Source organism: Zingiber officinale, chromosome 9B (genome assembly GCF_018446385.1).
Source record: "Zingiber officinale cultivar Zhangliang chromosome 9B, Zo_v1.1, whole genome shotgun sequence".
NCBI lineage: Eukaryota > Viridiplantae > Streptophyta > Magnoliopsida > Zingiberales > Zingiberaceae > Zingiber > Zingiber officinale.
In genome coordinates, this window is record NC_056003.1 from 50379473 (window position 1) to 50388575 (window position 9103).

Sequence of the window (9103 nt, forward strand, 5' to 3'; positions counted from 1 at the left end):
GATATGATGAGCAAGATGCAACTGTCATCACATATATAAATAGCAATTAACTATGCTACAATAAAATCAGCATGCTCAATAAGGTAAATAAATAAACAACAATTAGTGTAGACAAACATGGTATCTAGTATCTACTAAACATCATAGATGGCAACGAGAGACTATATAGATATGGATCTTATTATCTCAAAGATCAAACAGGTAAATATCAAGCTCAGGAATAATATGAGTGGAATCAAGGTAAATACATCATCCATCCAAATATCTAGTTCATGCACTAATGTCAAAGTACTAATGAGACAAAGTAGGAAGTACCCGCCTTTATTTGTCGATCGTGCTAAACAATCCCACGTTGAGACACTCATCTCAAATCAAAGTCCTGCAAATCAAACATATAATTTAGCTATTCCAACATGTGTCAAATAGCTAAACCAAATCTCAAACTAATTAAGGAAAACCTTAATCAATTTGATTGATCTCAATTCATCAATCCATTAATTGAATTAGGTTTAATCCAATATCATCAACTCCTTAATTGATCTATATAAAAATCCATTTACAAATAAATCCAACATACGTACTAACATCATAATCAATTACTAACCCCCAAATCTGATACGAATCCAAATCAATCTATAATTAACCTAATAAACCAATCTCTTAATTGGAAATTCATAATTCAATTTAGATTATAACTAATCCTCACCTTAATACACCAGTAGTGATGACCACTCCTTGGTGACCGGTTGGTGAACGAACCATAGTGGATCAACAGCAAGTGAAGAGGGTGATGATAGTAAGCTGAAACCATACTACGAAAGGGCTATAGCGACTTGTTTAGGCTAGGGTACGGGCTAGAGGAGAGTGGCTTCAATCTTGGCGTTACAACAACACCAGCTCTCGAAGGTGGTTGGGCCTCTGACGTTTGATCGTGCATACAAAGAGAAATCAAATGAGCGGTGACAATACAAGGAAAAATAGGTGATAAAGGCTCTCACACTGCATGTGGCTGGATCGAGTGGCTCCAGCGCTCAGGGGTAGGGTGGTTGTAGCAGCGTTGTATGTTGCAGAGGTCTCACGAGGATGGACTGCTGGACAGCTACCATCCATTGATGGTCATTATGGCTACGATGATTGGCAGAGGAGAAGGAAGGCTCGACTATCAATGGGTCTCATGGCGCTGGCACGATCGGGCGACAGCAATCGGGTGGGGATAACGCAACGTGATCATGTGAGAGAGACTCGATGACAACAGATCTCCCATGGCCAGTGGCATCAATGGTTGGCAGCCCTGGTATCTCGCGGGTTGAAGGGGAACATCGGCATGAGAGGGAGAGGGAATCGACTGAGGAAGAGAACTGAGACAGTAAGGAGAGGGAACATGGATGGGGATAGGGCTAAGGAAATAACTTAGGTATTTATATAAATACTTTAGTTAATTAATCACAACCTTAGCTTAATTAAACTAATCAAATCACATCTTAATTGATATTCCAAACAGGCTTTCTCTAAGCCTATTAATTCATCCCCTTAAACGTAACATATGGACTCTATTTAAATTCTGAAAAATTTCTAAAAAATCCTAAAAAAAATCTAACAATGTTATTTCTCTAATAACACTTATTATTTAATTTATCATATCTTACAAAGAAAGTCCTAGTGAGTGAAGTCAGGTATGTGAAAATTCAGGTGGGTTAAGATTGACCGGACACCTGGTATTTGGAAGTCCAAGTGGGTCATTAAGGACCAGACACTTTGCACGAGATGGTAAGTCCAAATGAGTCAAGGTTGACTAGACACTTGGCGCCAGGAGAAAAGTCTAAGTGAATCAAAGAATTAATCAGACACTTTGTGATGAAGTCTCAGCAGGTTAAAGTTGACCAGATGCTAGGCAATAAGGAGTCCCGATAGGTCACAGTTGATTGGATGTTGGGTTTGGGAATCCTAGACTTGAGTTAAACAATTTAGGGATGGTTAATCGATCAGGTGATCGATTGAACCAGAGTTTAATCGATCAGTTGATCGATTTGGAGTCCTGTGAGTAATGACAGCCCAATTAATCAGTTGATCGATTGACAATCGTTCACGAGAGCACAGTGTGCTCCCCAATCGATCAGCCGATCGATTAGGCTACTCCAATCGATCAGTTGATCGATTAGAGAGGAATTTTCATGAAGTATAGTAAGTACTATGCTACATCGATTGGGAAGAAGCCTAATCGATAATAGGATCTTCTGTCAGAGCATAGAAACCATCTGGATCGATTAGTTGATTAATCTAGCTAGCTCAATCGATCAACCGATCGATTGAGATATAATCATTGCACAGGTTCAAGCTTTGGATGGTTGGGATCAATTGGATCTGACAAGGCAATCGATTGGGAGTAAGCCCAATCAATTGGAAGCCCAAGATCATGACAGAATAAAGCCGTTGGCGAGGTTCAAACGTGTAACGCTTCATTGATCTCTTCACCGATTCTTCTCCACCATTGTCGTTGGTTCTTGAAGCTTATTGGAGACAAGTGTTGCTACACTTCCAAGATTCAAGAGGTGATTACAAGCTACTAAACATCAACCAAAAAGAGGTTTTTGTTGTATTTTTGTATATTTACTTCTTGTTTGAGTTATATTCTTGTGTAAGCTTATACGAGGTTTCTCCACCTCTGAATTATTCTGAGAATGAGTGTTTTCTTAGTGGAAAGTGTGCTCAGGTGTGGATCCTTGGATTAGTCACTTCTTCTTGAGGTGGATACCAAGTAAATATTTATGTTAGAATTGGAGGAGTTTGCTTCGAGTTATCCGCTACCAAAGATCATCATCGACAAAGCGAGTGAGCTATTCACCCCCCCCCCCCCCCGCCCTCTAACTCCAAAGTGCCCCAATAAGTGGTATCAGAGTGAGGCCACTCTTCACCAGACTCATCATCAGAAAGGGCAATGAGCTAGAGGAAGAAGTTGAAGCCCTAATTTTAACAAGTCAAAGACTATATCAAAAGAGCTCAACTTCAAATGAATTTCCCAGATGGACTCGGATTCGATATAAGGGTGTCTCCAGCATTCACAATGATAAGCTTTGATTCTTGGAAATCAAGGATCAAAAACTTCTTCATAATGGAGATAGAGCAATGGTTTGCTCTAATGGAGGGATTTGAGACTCCAAGGGATAACAAAGGCAAAATCATCAAGAGAAGTCATTGGAGTAAGGAGAAAATTCAAAGAAGTGAGGCCAATGACAAAGTGACCAAATTGTTGGTCAATTTATTTCCAAGCAATATTATGGGCAAAATTAGAGACTATCAAGATGTCAAGGAGCTTTGGAGCAAGTTAGAAAGAGTTCATGAAGAACCCTCCACTACACCAAATCAAGAAAAATCTAAAGAGCGTAACTTATTACATCAAGAGGAAGAGGAAGAAGATTTAGAGGTTGAGAGATGTTGAACATCCGAGGAGGAAGAAATTCAAGAAGATTCATCCTCAATCGAGTGCAACGATAGAGGTAAAGAGGGAGCATACTCTTTGCTTTGTGTATGAGAATAAAGATGAAGAGGCCTGCACCTCTAGGATTGAGGGGGAGCTTCATTCATTGACACTGGAGTAAGAAGAGACTTATACTTTGGGGTAAAATGGAGAGTAAGATAATGCCACCTCCACAAGTTAAGTAAAATCAAATAGAGGATCAAGTGTCATCCCTACATGTGAAGGTATAAAAATTTCAAATTGTGATAATAAAAAACACATTAAATGCTTTGAGTGTAGGGAAAGAGGACACTACAAATGCAAGTGCGAAAGTTGATTAAGGAGAAGGGTCAAGTGGCATCAAAGGCTAAGGAGAAGCCAAGGAAGGTCAGTCCCTCAGTACGTAAGGGCAAAGAACATATTGTGTATTTCTTGTGTAAATAAAATAGACATTAACAGAGCCAATGTCCAAAAGGGAAGAATATGAATAAGAACAAAAGAGGAAGCTCAACTTAAGGGGGAGCTCTTAAGAGCAAACCCAAGGTACCATTTATTAATGCAATTCCTTTGAAAAATGATAAAAAAAAAAACATGCTAGTTTAAATTTATTTCACTTTAATACTATTTATCATGAAAATAGGGAGCATGCTAGAGTTAAGGAAAAATATATAGAATATCATGCTAAAACTACTCTACCTAAGGCTAGAAAGGTAGATAACAATTCAGGCAAGACCTTTAAGGATTTTATATATGTGCCTAAAATTAAAAATGCTCAAGGAAATCAAGGAAAATCAAAACTAAGGATTTGAGAATGGAAAACTAAGCCTTGAGGTTAAGGCTTGATAAATTAGAAAAGACCCTAAAAAGAATGGAAATGTCTTTAAGGGGAAAAATGAGCATCACTTAGGTTTAGGAAAGCAAGAGTCTTCCAATGGCCATAGAGGTTTGGGATATAAATCTAAAGCTAAGAAGGATGTGACTTCATACCATAGGGTTCTATATAGTTATGAAACTAACTTTAGGTATAGGGGTCAAGTCAAGGTTTCAAGAGAGGTCATCACTAAAAGAAAGCTTGAAAAGATCAATATTCTTAAGACTTCTAAGAAGTCTAATAAAGTCACTAAGAATATCACAAGGGAAGTTATCCCTAGAGTTAAACTAGTGGAGTCTAGCATGACTAAGGCTTCTAAGAGGCCTAGGAAGGTCATTAGGAAGGTATCAAGAAAAGTTATCCCTAATGAATACCTAGAACACCCAAGGAGCATAAATCGATTTTGGGTTCTTAGGAGTGTGTTCTCTACACTCTAGATGAGTCTAGAGAATATCGACTCTAATTGGAAAGGCAGTTAACCTAACCTCAAAGAAGTTGACACTTGGAGGGCATTTTCAAGGTAGTTGTGATCCTTAAAAATAAAAAAAAAATTAATTGTTTGCTTTTTGAAAGAGTAAATGTGTCAAATTTGAAGATTAGGACTTAATTAAAAATGACATAATTAGGAAAGAGTAAAAGAAATGTCAAGTTGGGATTTTGACATTTTCTTGGGAAGAAAAGGGGCAACTTAGGATTTCTTTAAATTTAGCAATTAATTAGGGATAGATAGATAATATAGGTATATTATTGATGCTAAATCGTCATGATTGTTTACCTATGCTAAATCATATTTTACATTCATATTTGTTATGAAAAAAAGTACCATGTAATATCATACATACATCATGTACCTATTGGAGGTTTTCTTTTTGAAACTTATCAATTTTGATGTATGTCATAAATCATCATGCATTATTTTAATTCCTTGTAATTAAGGACAATGACATTAATCAACAAGTAACATTCTAGGTGGATGATCAATTTAAAAATACCTAGATAGATATGCATGATTCCATAGTTTATGGAAAAATCAAAATTTACATCTCATAAAGACTATAGGTTGGCTTATATGTATTTTAGTGCACATTAAATATAAGTGAGATGTTGGAAGGATGAACAAAACTCGAGATGTTGATTTAGTGCATCTTTTGAGCTTTAATTTCATCAAAATGCAGAGTATGTGTTATTCAATCATTGGGAAAGCTAGTGTACAAGTCATGTGTATTTAACCCAAGGAACATGGTTGGATATTGGTTTAGAAAATCATTTCAAAATGATTTTGAAAAATCTTAATGAAGGCTATCTTTTGATGGGAATCACCACTATATAGTTAAACACAAACTAGAGCAAAACAGTGAAGTTTCCAAGAGTTTCTAAGTTTATCTTAATCTTTAAAAATAAGATATATTTTCTTAGAAAACTATTTTTCCATGATAGTACATGACTTAAATAATATCTATGTAAAATTTTATGATTTTTAGAAAAACATAGACTTGTTTAGGGATTTTTAAATTTTGACTGAATTTGATTTCAGAGAAATCAGAAACCCAATCGATCAGTCGATGGATTAGAGATGTTCAATTGATCAGCTGATCGATTGAACTAGGGTTTTCGTAAGCAAAGCCTCACGAAATCGATCGATCGATCGATTAACCCTATCTTGATCGATCAGTTGATCGATTCAAGTATTTTTTTTTCATGAACAGAGCCTCACAGAATCAATCAGTTGATCGATTGAATCCTAACTTCAATCGATTAGAAAAGCTTATTTTAGCTGTGTTGGTCTAATTTCAGTCCATTAAGCCACTTTTAATTGTGTTAACCATCCCTAACCCTAAGAAAAATTTATTTATGAACATTTAAGGATAGTTTTCTTGATGAAAACAAAAATGGAATGGTTAAAGAAGACTAAGTTGGAGTTTAGGATGAGGTTTAGTTTTAAAGTTGAATTTTAAACCTCAAAACTTCAAATTTTAGATTTTCTAAATGTTTAGAAACTCTAAGTCATTGTTGATGTAATGACAAAAGTTTAGAGCATGTTTTGATGGGGAGCTACTCGTTAAAGACATAAGTTAGATTTTATTTCAAAACACGATGCAATGGAAGGTTGTAAACCTTCATTATTATGAATACTCTAGGATGAGCATTGTATGAAGGGTTAATACTTAAGGGTGAGCATTTGAAGACAATGAAGGGTATGAGACCTTCATTGTAATGTTATGAAAACAAGTGAGGTTGTAAACAACATGAGATACTCTTTAAGAGAGGAATTTTTGATATGTGCCAAAGGGAGAGAATGCAAGGTTTAAGTTTGGAAATTCACTATGTTCATAGGGGGAGATTGTGAAACCCTTATATAAAGAGGAAAATGTAGGAAATCCTCATTCATGCTTTGGCATGAAAAAGAATATGAGATTATGATATTAGCCAAACTTAAACGTATTATCAAACATCAAAAAGGGGGAGATTATGTTAGGGTCAATTTGTAGCTAAGGGGGGGGGTGAATATCTCGTCGCGCTCTGGTTGCTTGCTTCGTTGTTGTGGGGGTGGAAATACACACAAAGCACAAAGCACACTCACAACCGCTAACACTAGGATTTACTTGGTATCTGTTAGATTGTATACTAAAAGCCTAGCTTTTTGTAAACATTTATTTTGAAATAAAGAATCACATTGGTTAAATGTCTACATTTTATTTGTTAAGTGTAGTTGTTCAATTAATTTATATTGTAGATAACATGGTGTGTGGTGTTACACACAGAAGATAATGTTATCAGCTCTTTATAAATTATAAATAGTTGCTCACGACTAAGATGGATAGGAACAAACCATTAGAATAGTCGTAGTGTAATTTGGTAATAGTTTATCTTGATTATAAAATTACACTAGTATACTCAGAGTGTATTGAGCTGGACCATTTAAAGATAAGTTCTTTTTATACTAACTGCATAAAAGAACAAGACCTTTGTTATTATGAAAGTGTGTGCTCTTAATCCTGATATAATAACAAGCACATATATCTAGTATTTCTTTCTTTGACTTATCAAAGGGTGTGATTTAGTTCGATAAATCAATATACCCGATAAGTTGGGATATGATATTATTTATAGTGTGTGTTGTTGATTATAGAAGGACATTGTGTCCTAGTAATCTAGGTTGATAATGTCCCCAAGAGGAGCTCATAAGGATTGTCATGTAAACCCTGCAGGTGGACTTAGTCCGACATGATGATAAGGTTGAGTGGTACTACTCTTGGAGCTAGATATTAATTAAGTGAGTTGTCAGTAACTCATTTAATTAATGGATATTTTATATCTTAAACACAGGGAGACTAACACACTCATGATAAGAAGGAGCCTAAAATGTAATTTGGGATTGGTGCGGTAGTTCAATAATAATTCTTTAGTGGTATGAATTATTATTGATGAAATTAAGTTGGGTGTTCGGGGTGAACACGGGAAGCTTAATTTCATCGGGAGACCAAAACCAATTCCTCCTCTCGATCCCTATCATAGCCTCTTATTTATAAAGTATTATACCCATCTATACTCACCTTCTTACTCACCTTAAGGTGGTCGGCCAAGCCTAGCTTGGAGCCCAAGCTAGGGCCGGCCAAACCAAGGTGAGTTGGTTTGCTTAGGTGGTCGGCCCTAGCTTGAACCCAAGCTAAGGTGGTGGCCGGCCAAAATAAAAAATAAAAGGATTTTATTTTTAAAATCTTTTCTTATGTGGAAGCATGTTTTAAAAGAGAGTTTAAAATTTAAATCTTTCCTTTTATAATTTTCTACAAAAGATTAAGAAAAAGGTTTGATATCTTTCCTTATTTGTAATTAAAAGGAAGATTTTAATTTTTGATAAAAACTTTCCTTTTTTAACCATACTCATGATTTAAAAGAGAGTTTTAAAAATTATAATGTAAAATACCGGAAAAGGGGCAGATAACGATAAGGGAATTTTTCGGAATTTTTGGAAATTTTTCGGGAATTTTTCGGAGACCGTATGGACGTGTTTACGGGGATAAAAATGGGGCCCGGAAAAGCCTGTTTAGGCTACCCTATTTTAATGAGGAAAAGTTGATTTTTGTTTTTTTGTTTTTCCTTTTTCTTTTAGTGTTTTTTTTTTTTCTTCTTTTTCTCTCCCGCGTGACCTAGCCGACGCCGATTCCTCCTCTATTCCTCACCATCCCGATCCCCTCCTCTGTGCGGCGCCGAGCCTTCATCTCCTTCCCCTCCGGTACAAGAGCGGTGGCCAAGCCTCATGCCTCTTCCTTCTCCTTCGTGTACAAGGGTGATCAGCCAAGGAGTTCAAGCCTCTGCCGATTCTCGTCTGCTTCCATTTCTCGCCCTTTCGTCGCCGGGGCATATCTTCTCGGCCGGTGAAGCCCTCGTGAGGCCGAAGTTCATCTGCTCTCCACCGTCGCATACCGCATCCGCCCGACTCCCTCTGCCTCTGTGTGCCCCGGTCGGTCCACTGCCGTCAGCCGAGGGCCACATGGGAGTCGCCGTTCAGAACGCCGGCGGGGCGCTGTCATCCTTGTGCCCTAGCGTGCCGACTCTTTTGTTCTCCTCTTCGAAGCCTCGGCACGCGAGCTTCATTCCAGCGGTGCCCTAGCACCTGATCCGCCGCCATTCTCCCTGCTCGAGCCCTGATTGCGGTTACGAGGCCGAACGCCAGTGCCTAGGTGTTGCCCTCTTCCCACACAGAGCAGTGCCGACACAAACTGTGGTAAGCTGTTAATAGACTGTCTTATTGATTTTTGATCCGTCCAGTAAGTGTT